The sequence below is a fragment of the Budorcas taxicolor genome, chromosome 21 (assembly GCF_023091745.1).
Source record: "Budorcas taxicolor isolate Tak-1 chromosome 21, Takin1.1, whole genome shotgun sequence".
Lineage (NCBI taxonomy): Eukaryota > Metazoa > Chordata > Mammalia > Artiodactyla > Bovidae > Budorcas > Budorcas taxicolor.
In genome coordinates this window covers 17250930-17264448 of record NC_068930.1, presented here as the reverse complement: position 1 = coordinate 17264448, position 13519 = coordinate 17250930, and the positions used below count along the sequence as shown (strand labels likewise).

The 13519-nt window shown below is 45.2% G+C and overlaps 1 non-coding gene across 1 annotated transcript; it reads left to right on the top strand.

Moving 5' to 3' along the window:
• Positions 1-2623: 2623 nt before the first annotated feature.
• Positions 2624-2697, top strand: TRNAK-CUU (transfer RNA lysine (anticodon CUU)). Its single transcript has one exon. It is a non-coding gene; the product is annotated as a tRNA-Lys (tRNA).
• Positions 2698-13519: the final 10822 nt, after the last annotated feature.

The following is a 13519-nucleotide window of genomic DNA, read 5'->3' as shown; positions in this document are numbered from 1 at the left end:
GGTTGGGTGCTTAATCACTCAGTCGTGTCTGACTCTTTGCTACCCTATGGACTGTAGCCTGCCAGGCTCCTCTGTCCATGGGATTCTCCAGGTAAGAATACTGGAGTGGGTTGTCACGCCCTCCTCCAGGGGATCTTCCCAACCCAGGGATCGAACCCAGGTCTCCCGCATTGCAGGTGGATTCTTTACTGTCTGAGCCACCAGGGAAGCCCAAGACCATGGTTAGCTTTGAGAATTTCAAGATACATTGAAATGTACCCTTAGACCAAACCAAGTTCATAAATTGTCTAAACTGATAAGACTGCAGCTGAAGTACAACCAAATCGGTACTATCCTCAACTCCTTGGAAGAACATTTAATGATCTTTCTAAATATTTACCTGAAACTTTTGGTTTTAGAAAGATTCGTATACTTTTCCCTTTTCTAAATATAAGGTCATCTTTTTTAGTGTGAATAGATGGCTTATCAAGGCAATTAGAACACCACAGTTGTGTGCATAAATTAGTAATGTGGTAAGTTGATGCTCACCACTTCTCTTGCCTATGTAGGCTCAGATTTGCATCTGATACATCATCCCTTAATGGTAGAAATCTACACAGCCTTCTATCTGGGACACACTGTGTGTAGACACACGGTTCTGTTGCTCAAGTCTTGATGAATAGAAAATTCCTACTTGCTTGGGAATTAGAAAAATCCTTAGAAAAATCCTACATGCTTTCAAGTGTCTAAAAGAGCAAAATGCTAAGTCATAACTACAGAGAAGGCTATACTCAGCTGAGTTTGTTTAAAAACATTTTATTGTTTGGGGGCTTAATAAAAATCTGAGTAATAATGATGTTACCTCATTCATGAGAGCAACACACATAACTCATTAAAATGCCTAACAGAAATGCCTATCATTTAAAGCAAAACTGTAAAGTTATCTTCAAAGACACAGATAACAACTTGAAAAATAGAGAATCCTACTGTATTCCAAGATTGGATGACTAAATACTTGGAAAATGTGATTTATTTTTCCTGTAATGATTGCAATACAATGCCCAAGAAAACCTCAATAGGAGTTTTTATGGAAATTCATAAACTGATTACAAAATTCAAAAGGAAATTCTCAAGAATAGGCACAGTAATTATGAACATAAAAATTAAAAATTGCAGCATCTAAAGAGTAGCCTTCTCAAAAAGTCAATGTTAATAAAAGTCTAGTATTTTTAAAGGGATGGCATTTTTACAAGACTAGGTGAATAGATTGGAGACACACAAGAACAATTATAAACAGACACTAGATGAGAGACTTAAAATTGCTGGGAAATGCTGAACTATTCAACTAATGGGTTGGGGAGAAAATTTGGAAATGAATTTGACTCACGGCCTCTCACCAGTGAAGAGTACATATCCTACATGGTCTACATAGTTAAGAATCTTTAACAGCTATGAAGATTTAGGAAAAACAGGAAGACATATTCATGGTTTTGGAATTTCCTAAAAAGATTTGAAATGCAAAAATCTGTAAATAAAAGAATTGATAGATTTGACTATTTCAAAATTAAAGTATCTATAATCTAAAACATCATATATGAAATCTAAAGAGACTAGAATATTTGAAATATCTATAAATGACAAAGAGCTACTGTCAGAACATATAATGAATCTCTCCATATTGACACAAAAAAGAGAAACAACAAGAACTGCTGAATTATGCAAATTCAGGGGTTGCCAGTAAATCTCATAGAAAACAGAGCAAATAACATGAATGGGAAGTTCATAAAAGAGGAAACACAAATGTCCTATAAATGTTCAAACTCACTAGCAATTAAGAAAATAAAAATATTTTAAAAATTAAAGATCATCTTTACCTATCAGGATTACAAAGATTTATTTTGATAACGTTTTGTGTCAGGGTACAGGGCAATGGGCTGGAGTATAAAATGGTATGGTCACATGCTGCTGGAGTATAAACTGGTATGGTCATTCCAGACATTTTTGCCAATGTCTACTACAATTTTAAATGCTCATATAGCATAATCCAGAAATTACACTTCTTAACACCTACCCTAAGTAAAGGTGTATGGGGCAGATAAATGAAGGAGGCACCATGACCTAGCAGAATTTGGGTCTTACGGTCCCTGGTGATCAGGAATTAAGTTTCTGGCCAATCTCTAATCTTTTCCCCATTATGACCTGCACAGAGAACATGGCTGGGCCCTCAGCTTCAACTCCTTTGACCTGACATCCTGTTACAACTGCCTCCCTTGGTTTAAATTCATCCATCCTTCAACATCAAGCACAAACATTACAGAGAACCGGAGTGCTACCTATGATTGGTTCATTACGCTTGACTTTTCGCCAATGGCTCAATATCTAGTTTACATGGTAGTTCCCGTGTGATGTCTTGCCAACTCCAGTTACCTCCAGGATGAGATCTTTCAAATCCAGTTTGGCCCCTTCAATGGGGTCTCACAGGCAAAAGCTGGGCTGGGAGAGGCTTAGGGTACCAGTCCAGTGGCGAGTCAGTGGAGAGTCCACTGATCTACATTTCCCCACTACTTCACCAGGAGTGACGGTTTCTTGCTAGATCCCACAATCCTTTGTTCTCACACCACTTATACTTACTGTATTAATCATGGTCCATGCTAGCTCAGTTGGTAGAGCATGGGACTCTTAATCCCAGGGTCGTGGGTTCAAGCCCCACGTTGGGCAGTCGATTTAAGACATCTTTCCAACATGCTATCGGTTCTTACCATCCCTAAGATCTGACCTCAATCCCGAGATTCTTGTTTGACTTCCCTGGTGGCTCAGATGGTAAAGCGTCTGCCTACAACGTGGGAGACCTGGGTTCAATCCCTGGGTCGGGAAGATACTCTGGAGAAGGAAATGGTGACCCACTCCAGTGTTCTTGCCTGGAAAATCCCATGGACAGAGGAGCCTGGTAGGCTACAGTCCATGGGGTCACAAAGAGTTGGACACGACTGAGTGACTAAACTTCAAACTTTCCATATATTATATTCCTCTATTGAGATATAGTCCTTACAGACACTATCTTATTTAATTCTTTAGTCCTGATAGTGCTTAAGATAATTTCTCATACATAATAAAAATACATTAAATGTTTTTGATGCATTAAGTCAATGACTTCTCTAGTAGTCTAAAAATGTAGACAACATTACCAGGTGCAAGGTCTGATAGTCAGAGCTGCTCTAACCATACACCCCACCTAGCATTGACCAAATCACTCCTAAGATCACACGAGGAAGACCAGAACTGAAACTGTCTTATTCTCCCATCTCCTTTTAGCCTCATCTAAATATGTCACTCTGGACTGATAATTCTTTTTTAATTGAAATATAGTTGATTTATAACATTGTGTTAGTTTCAGGTGTATAGCAAAGTGATTCGGTTATACATAAATATATGTATATACTGATATTCTTCTTCATTCTTTTCCATTATAGTTTACTATAAGAAATTTAATATAGATCTCTGTGCTACACAGTGAATCCTTGCTGTTTATCTACTTACTTTATACGTAGTAGTGTGCTCTGTTAATCCTGTTCTCCCAATTTATCCCTCCTCCCCCTTTCCTATTGGTAACCATAAATTTGTTTTCTATGTCTGTGATTCTGTTTCTGCTTTGTAAATAAGTTCATCTGTACTATTTTTTAGATTCAATATATGTGATATCATATAATATTTATCTTTCACTCTCTGACTTACTTCACTTAATCTGATCATCGATAGGTTCATCAGTGTTGCTGAAAACAGTATTATTTCATTCTTTTTTATGGCTGAGTAATATTCCATTGTATCCAGTACCCTATATTCAACTCTTACTGAAAAGATATTTGGGATTCCCTCTCTAAAAGACCCTCAAGGTAGACCCCAGAGATTGCTTTTCAATGCACCCCTCCAGGCACTTGAAGGCCCCACCACACCTGAAAAAAGCCTAATATCCACGAGACTAAACTAGGTGTTGCCGGAGGCTTGAAGTAATTTTCACAAATTAAGCAGGATGATTTCTCATTATGCCAGATGGCAAGATGGAGAGACTTGTGGAGCAGGGAGCCACTGCTGTTTTTCCTCCCTCTTTCTGCCCTACCCTAAAAAAGGGCAGATTATCCCAGAGGGCAGCTGAGAAGTAAAAATAGCAGCTGTTATTTACCGAGGCTCAATTATATGGTAGCCATTGTCCTAGGTATTTCACATTTATCCCCACACTCAATTTTAGAAGGCAGCTACAGTTATCTCATTTTTCAGAGAAGGGAGGAGGTATTCAAAGCCTCTGCCAAGAATGAGTGGGGCTGGAGTTCCAACCCCCACCCCTGGGACTTCCGTCTCCACTCGAGGGTGTGGGCTTCTCCTTTTCCAGTCTTAGGACACTTGACATCAGTTGATGCTTCTGGGAATTGATGAAGCTCTGTGTTCTGAATGGGAAGCCTCCTCTTCCTGTTGGACGAGGACAGCCAGCCCCCAGGAGGGTCCACTGACATCCACACAAGCCATCATGTCACTCACAGCTCTCTGGGCTCTGGTGGTGAGAGCAGCGTTGAGGCCAGGAAGTGTCAGCAAAAGAACCACCACTAATTGCACATGGCCACATCCAGGAAAACGCCAGCTCAGGAACTGGAGGCAGGAGTCTCTGGATTCAACTCACTCGTGGTGGGTGCATGGGTATGTGGGTATCAGGAAAGCAGAAGGTGGCTAGTGGTCTGTGTCTTAGAATTACTGGCAAGGCCACAGCACTGATCAATAGAACTTCCAGCAAAGATGGAAATGCTCTGCACTGGGCTGTTCATTGTGGTAGCCACTTGGCACATGTAGCTTTTGAGCACTCAAAATGCAGCTAGAGCAACTGAGGAACTGAACTTTGAATCTGATTATAATTAACTTAAATAGTCACTTGCATCTAGCGGCTACTAAACCGGACAGTGCAAACCCACATCACACTACACCCCTTCTGAAGGTGAAGGGGCTAGGAGGTGGAGACTCTACAGCAGAAGGTCCCAAGTCAAAGGGCTGGAAAGGGACCCTGGGCAAAGATACAGTCTGGATTCTTCAAGAAATTGCAGCCACCACTTCTTAGTCTTCTACAAGGAAAAAAAAAACACATCTGCTGCAAGGTATAGAGACTGAAATCAGGTCATCTTTCATCCCCCATATCCCCATCTCTGAATTCTTCAAGGCTGGCTCTATCTCAGCTACCTCCAGACTCTTTTCCAGGGCTCTAAGGAATTTTAGCTGCTGTCTACCATTGCTGGAAGCTCTACAAAACTCTAGATTCGAAGACTAGGGTCTCAATAAAACTCTAAGACTGTTCCAGGATGTTTCTGCCTAAAGAAAAGCCAAGCAGCCATTTCTAACCTATTCCTTTCCATTCCACACTGACCTCAAGGGGATTCCACACACTTGCCAATCCCCCAGGCTTCAGCTGAGCAGAAAGACACAACTGCTCTTGAAGCATCCTCTAACCTACCTCAATTCAGTTGCTCAGTTGTGTCTGACTCTTTGCGACCCCATGAATCGCAGCATGCCAGGCCTCCCTGTCCATCACCAACTCCCGGAGTTCACTCAGACTCACATCCATCGAGTCGGTGATGCCATCCAGCCATCTCATCCTCGGTCGTCCCCTTCTCCTCCTGCCCCCAATCCCTCCCAGCATCAGAGTCTTTTCCAATGAGTCAACTCTTCCAATGAGGTGGCCAAAGTACTGGAGTTTCAGCTTTAGCATCATTCCTTCCGAAGAAATCCCAGGACTGATCTCCTTTAGAATGGACTGGTTGGATCTCCTTGCAGTCCAAGGGACTCTCAAGAGTCTTCTCCAACACCACAGTTCAAAAGCATCAATTCTTCGGCGCTCAGCTTTCTTTACAGTCCACCTCTCACATCCATACATGACCACAGGAAAAACCATAGCGTTGACTAGATGGACCTTTGTTGGCAAAGTAATGTCTCTGCTTTTCAATATGCTAACTAGGTTGGTCATAACTTTTCTTCCAAGGAGTAAGTGTCTTTTAATTTCATGGCTGCAATCACTATCTGCAGTGATTTTGGAGCCCAAAAAAATGAAGTCTGATACTGTTTCCACTAACCTACCTAGGGGCTCCATAATGATGTGACCTGACCCTGGAATGATTGACTCAGGATACCTTCTTAGAACCCACACCAGAGCTTATCTCGGTGTCTCACCCACCCTGATTCTCTCCTTTCCCTCTTCTGTGTCAGACGGTTTTAATTTAGTGGAGAGGGAGAGAGGAGAAATTGCTTCTGACAGTCGTCGTCATCCAGGGTGTTGAATTTTGATACTCAAAAGTCCCAACTTTTAAATTCTTCACTCTTTTCTGCTCTACCAACACTTTATTAAGGCAATAGTCGCTTCACAGGCTAGTTTAAATGGGAAAGGACTAAACATTTTCTTAAGGCGGGGATGGAAGGGGGAGAATAGCTGGAAACATGTTGCTTGTTAATCTTGCAACATATTTTTATGCCACCAGGCACAGAAATTGAGATTCAAAACTCTGAATCTGCAGCAAAACTTACAAAACCTCCTTCTCCCATTCCAGTCTCCAGATGCCTCACAGCTGAAAAGACATTGGCTCCGTTTTTCTTGAAAGTAAAAGAAGTTAGTACTGAGAGGCCCTTTGGTTATTTCCTCATCCTGGCCTTGCATTTGATCTGATCTGCAGGCTGGAACCTGGCCATGCTGTTTTCCCCAAGGACCTGTGGAGGGCTGTGGTCAGCTGGCACTCACGAAATCCTACAGGAATGTTGACGTGGTGGAGTTCACTGCCAGCCAATTATCTCCAGTTCCCTCTGGCCACCTTTCTTCCTCACCATCTCCTTGGGAATAAAAGAAGCCTCACCGAGTGTCTGTGCTTCAGGGATGAGATAAACTGAAATCACGCTCCTTTCCCGTGCTAGGGTAAAGAAGGCCCCCGTGGGCTTCCAAGGGCTACTTCTGTTTCTAAACACAGCCATGTCCTGTAGAATCTGAAAGGCATCTTCACGACTGAGGGCTTCTCTGGTGGCTCAGACGGGAAAGAACCTGCCTGCAATGCAGGAGGCCTGGGTTTGATCCCTGGGTTGGGAAGATGCCCTGGAGAAGGAAATGGCAACCCACTCCAGTGTTCTTGCCTGGATAATTTTATGGACAGAGGAGCTTGGTGGGCTACAGTCCATGGGGTCACAAAGAGTTGGATGTGCCTGAGCAAGCGAGTGAATGAGTATAGGTCATTCAGACAAGAATCCATAGAAACAATAAACCTAGATATGGTTGAGGAGATACGCATTTTCCCCTCTTTTTCTTGAGTGGGTACTTCTTATGGGGGTAAACCATAGTCAAACCAGGGAATCAAAAAAATATAATGCAGCAGCCATTTTCTAAGCAGTAACAAGTCTACACTAGTCCTGCCCTTGGGGATGTGCATCTCGCAGGCAGGTTGAGGTCAAAAACACAGTTACCCAGAACACACAGCAAGAGACGGCAGTCCCTTAAAGTGGATGTGAGCCTCACTAACATGCCTCTCGCTCTAGGATTCAATGAGAGCTGAAATAGAGTCTCAAGCAATTTAAACATATATTAACCCCTCCATGACACTGTCATTTACTCCTTAACTTCTTTATTTTTTTAATTTTTTTTAATGTGGACCATTTCTAAAGTCCTTACTGAATTTGTTACAATGTTGCTTCTTTTGTTTATGCCCTGGTTTTTTTGCCCTCGAGGCATGTGGGATCTCGGCTCCCTGATCAGGCATCCCCCTGTGTTGGAAGGCAAAATCTTAACCACTGGACCACCAGGGAATTCCCAGTCCTTGAGCTAAAGTATGTGCTGTGAATACTTTGTGAAGTTGGGTGTTTCTTTCTTGACTTCTAAGTGGAAAAGCACAATGTCCGTTCTCACCACCAAACAGTGGCACACCTTCAGGGTGAAGGAGGGGACAGTGGTGTGCTGTGCTCGTAGGAGCCGTGCTTGATTCAACAGAGCACAAGCCAGAGGAAACTGTGATTCCTTCAGCTGGAGGGAAAAGAGCAGGATAACCCAGGTCTTGGAATCTCTTCTCCGTCATACTCAGCCTGACGCTCTTCCCATATATTTTCTTATTTACTCCTCCCAGTAGTGAAGTGTTACTATATTGATGCAACAGAATAGTGCTTTTCAGATGTTGCTGTCATTCAGTTGCTAAGTCCTGTCCGACTCTTTGCGGCCCCATGGACTGCAGCACGCCCGGCTTCCCTATCCTTCACTATTTCCTGGAGCTTGCTCAAACTCATGTCCATTGAGACGGTGATGCCATCCAACCATCTCATCCTCTGTTGCCCCCTTCTCCTCCTGCCTTCAATCTTTCCCAGCATCTTTTCCAAATGAGCTGGCTCTTTGAATCAAGTGGCCAAAGTATTGGAGCTTCAGCATCAGTCTTTCCAACGAGTATTTAGGATTGAGATACTAATGAATTTTTCTTTTTGTCATTACTTTTCTCTCTTGGTCCTTTTTTCTCCTCTCAATCTGGTAGGCTATTTTGTAAGTTGCTTGGTGGAAGGATGTGGTAACCGAGAACAAAGAGTCGTTTCAAAAGCCAAGGCCCTTTGGCAATGGAAGTCCCCCAAGCTTAAGAGCTGGACTGAGTAACAGAAGTCACTACCTCTAACTCAAAGCCATCCCACCAACTAGAAAAATATGCCCTAGCCTGGAAGCAGGCGGAGTCAGAAAAGCAGCAATGAGATAGCATGGACAATGGGGCTCCTGCAAAAGCGGCCCTGTCTCCTCTCCCTGGGCAGCCAAGCAGGTAGAAATACTCAGATTCATTTCAGGGATATGAGGGCAAGAAGACTTCTGTCTTGTCTGCAGGTGCTGTGGAAGGCAGGCCGTTCGTCTCCAGAGACCTGGTCACAAGATGTGTCATAGTGGCGTGCTGCAGCTGGCTGGGATTGATCGATACATCTCCAGGAATTTCGTGAGCTGGCTGTTAAATCACTGGGAGCTTGAAATCTGCCATAGTGGGAGTATTCACACCCTCAAAGTTGGCAAGCACTGCAAATCAGGACCACTTTCCATCCAGAGGTGGTTGTTAAACATTTACCAGCATACCACTGGAGGGGTGGAGGGATGGAGGAAACCTCAGGCAGTAACACAGAATGATACCTGTGCTCCCAAAAGTGCTGAGAAGGAGAGAACACCCCAGATGGAGGGACCCTCCAGACAAGAGACTGTCTCTGGAAATTGCCTGGATAGACAACCGAGACCCAGTCGGGGAGGACAGCTCAGCAGGTGCCCAAATGACATCGAAGAGTGACTGGGCCCCTGGAAGGATGGTATTTTTAGCTCAGCCCCCCCAGAACATAAATGCAAAGCTGAGGAAAGGACAAGAAATCCCAATTTTTTTGACAGTACATTTCTTCTACCGTGCAGAATAGGGACACAAAACATAAATTCTTCCAGAAAGATTCAATCACACGCACGGTGCAGCTGAGTTGTGAAATGTCCATCTACATCTATGTGACATATAAGAAATGTGAAGTTTGGAACGGTTGCCTCGCCCCAGAATCTCCCGCCGTCTTCTCCAGCTCCTGAATCTGTGCTATTTTTGCCACACTCGGGGGAGCCACTACTGGGGGTGCCAGTACTGGAGGTGGGGAGTCGATGTGGGGACAGGGTGCAAGGCAGGTGCCAGCCACAAAGATGTAGAACATCTTCCTAAGCCCCAATCCAGGTCAGCAAGAAGCCCCACGCCCCTTACGTAGTAAGGTGATAAACGACACTAGAGAGAGAGCCGAGCAGGCCTCTTTTGAGCTGGTCAGGTTTTGCCAAATAATTTAAAAGCTGTGTTTGACAGGGGACAAGAGGGAGAGATTATTAATCCAACTGATGACAGAGGGAATATAGTAAACACAGCAGGTCAGGGACAAGAGAGGGGAACACGGCCATGGCCCCATGTAGGAGGCAGGGGTACATTCACGGGGGTCCACACAGTGGGTGGCGTGCATGGCATCTGAGCATGACTGGGTCAGCTCTCAGTAAGCCTTACAAGATGAATGACAATAGGGTAAAAAGGCACCCGTGTCCCTGCGGATGGCAGACAGGAAGAACTCTCTGATATAGCCTGAAATTTTCATCATTATTCACTGGGCACTCACTTCCCGATCCCACCATCCTCCTCTGAAAAGCAAGCCTCCCATGGACATGAACATAGTATTTCCAACCAACACCGGCATAAAGGAGTCAGTCCCAGCTAAGGACCAGCCTGTGGAAGCTTCTAAAACTAAGCAAATGACACTGATAGGGGAAAACACTGACCAAAACCGTCCACCCTGGCCAGGCACCACAGTAACCATCTGCATGAACTATTTTATTACAGGAGGTCCTGGTAAGGAACACAGGACTAACAAGCCACTACCGAGAGAAAGAATTCAGAAAAGGTCAAAAGGTCAGTCTGTATGTCCTACCAACCTGCCAGAATGCGTCCTGCTGAAATCCATCTTGGCTAAGCCATGAGTGCACGAGCAAGAAGGACCCCGAGTCAGAAGGAGGGGCCAGAGACAAGCAGGAAACTAACCCCATCCCAGGAAAACCTGGGACTGCTGGCCACGTGGCAGAGCAGCCCTCCTGGGTACCCTTCCTCCCCTGCCCTCCACCTGGGAGCCTCTTTCCAATAAAGCCTCTTGCTCTGTCAGCACGTGTGTCTCCTCGGACAATTCATTGCCGAGGGAGTGTTAGACAAGAGCCCACTCTTGGGCACTGAAAGGGGTTCCCCTGCCTGCAATCAAACTGCTCTTCCAGACAGCCTCTCTGCATGAACTGCATCCTCCCAGGCACAGAGGGCACCCCAGACCTTGGCTCACCCAGGGCAGAAGCAACAGCCCACTTCCAGGGTCTGGCTGATCCCCCCTGAAAGGCCAGCCTCCCTGACTTGAGCACGTTGCTCATTTCATAAAGTCCCCTAGCTATGCTGGTCATTAAAGGGTTTTTTAGAAGATGAGGCAGCATTTCTGTCCTCAGGACATGGCTGGCAGCCCTGAGGCTGGGAGGACGAGCAGACAGTGTGGGGCTCTCGACTCTGCCTGCACCAGGGTGTAAATTCCATCATCCATCAGAGGAGCCAAGTAGCAATGCAGGTCTCTGTCCCTCATCCCCTGGACATCAGCCAGGGGCCAAAATGCACCCGACACCTCGGACAGCCTCTGAGCGACAGGAGGGAAGAGCAGAGGCTGCTCTTTCAATCCCGCTCCCATTTTCCCTTCTTTATTCCAGTTGCTGGATCCTCTCTCTTCACCTAGGTCCTAAATACACTGAGGTGGGGGGCTCTGCCTAATACCTTCTACAATCACAGTAAGAGCTCAAGAAATGCATGTGTAGTCTGATCACTGATCAGACAACAGGCCTGTATGTATAATAGCAAACAAGGTCAGTGTCTTCTCAGTTGCTCTCACTACCTGAGTGCTCAGGAGGAGGGATGAAGATGGCGAAGCAAGGCTGCAGACTGTAATAGACTGTCTCCCAAATTGTAGGGAACCGGTCACTAGTGGTACATGAGATACAGTTAGGTATGAAAGTGTTAGGCACTAAGTCATCTTCGACTCTTTGAGACCCCATGGATTGTAGCCCACCAGGCTCCTCTGTCCATGCAATCCTCCAGGAGTGGATAGCTATCCCCTACTCCAGGGGATCTTCCTGACTCAGGGATTGAACCCCTGGTCTTCTGCACTGCAGGAAGGTTCTTTATCGTTAGGGCTCAGTTCAGTTCAGTTCAGTCACTCAGTCGTGTCCGATTCTTTGTGACCCCATGAATCGCAGCACGCCAGGCCTCCCTGTCCATCACCAACTCCTGGAGTTCACTCAAACTCACGTCCATCGAGTCAGTGATGCCATCCAGCCATCTCATCCTCTGTCGTCCCCTTCTCCTCCTGCCCTCAATCCCCCCAGCATCAGAATCTTTTCCAATGAGTCAACTCTTCACATGGGGTAGCCAAAGTATTGGAGTTTCAGCTTTAGCATTAGTCCTTCCAATGAACACCCAGGATTGATTTCCTTTAGAATGGACTGGTTGGATCTCCTTGCAGTCCAAGGGACTCTCAGGAGTCTTCTCCAACACCACAGTTCAAAAGCATCAATTCTTCAGTGCTCAGCCTTCTTCACAGTCCAACTCTCACATCCATATGTTAGGGCTGCTGCTAAGTCGCTTCAGTCGTGTCCGACTCTGTGCGACCCCATAGATGGCAGCCCACCAGGCTCTGCCATCCCTGGGATTCTCCAGGCAAGAACACTGGAGTGGGTTGCCATTTCCTTCCCCAATGCATGAAAGTGAAAAGTGAAAGTGAAGTCGCTCAGTCATGTCCAACTCTTAGCGACCCCATGGACTGCAGCCTACCAGGCTCTTCCATCCATGGGATTTTCCAGGCAAGAGTACTAGAGTGAGGTGCCATTAGGGCTAGGGCTACCCAAATAGAATGATGAAATAAAGTCGGTTATTTACTTTGATTACTGGGTAATCATGTTGGTTATTAAAATGCAATACACAGATACGTTGTTAAATAACAGGATTCATAGAGTGGGAAAGCTGGTCTACTTTCAAATTCCTTTCAATTCATCTGCGTAGAATAGAGTCTCTGTTGGGTGCCGAGGTGTCTTTGACACTTTCAAACACTTGCTAATCTTCCTTTTTCAGAAGCTGCCTTAGTACCTTTGCAGGCATCTGTGTCTAGATAAAATTAATTAACATTGCTTATCGTATTTTAACAACAAACTTACAATTTTGACAAGAGACATGGGTTTCCTATTTCCAGTGGTTATCAGGCTTCATTTTACAGCAAACTTATGAAAAAGAACCGAGCCTGTTTTAAGAAAAGTAGTAAGGAATATCACAGATGGTGTGCTGATGTAGCAAAAAAAAAAAAAGTGAAGGAGTTACTTGAATGATAGAAGTTTCAGAATGTGACATAAATGGTGGTAGAAAGAAGAAATGCCCTCATCCTCAGGTGATGACTGCAAGAGCCAGCGGCCCCAGCCTCGGTCCTCACCCAGGCAGCAATCGTGTGTGGTTTTGTCTTGATGGAACAGAAATATGGTGGGCATCCCAGTTAACTCCCAAACTTCCAACCACCCTTGTTTGGATCCAGAAAAGCCAGTTGGCTCGTGGCATTTCCCTGGTGACTGATTTTGGCCTCAGATTGAGGGGTGGGGGCGACCTAACTTATCCAGCCAGGTAAAAAGGAAAGGATTTGATGCCACGAGTAGGAAGCAGGTGGCCGTTTTCTCCCTCTTCTATGAACGAGAGTCCATGTGACCCCCAGCGGCTCCACCTTACAACCAGCAAGGAAAGTTTGAGGATGAAAGTAAAGCTGAGGACACCTGCACAGACTGATGAAGAGCCCAGCGTCTGGGTGGCACTGAGGAGCGGTTCTCCATCCACACCAGGACCCTGACCTAGCTCTCCATATCCGCTGATGGGAGATGATGCCTCTACTTACTGGGGAAGCCAGCTGGAGCCGGGGTATCTGCTCCCTGCAGTTGAAAGCCCCTGTGATTCCGAACACT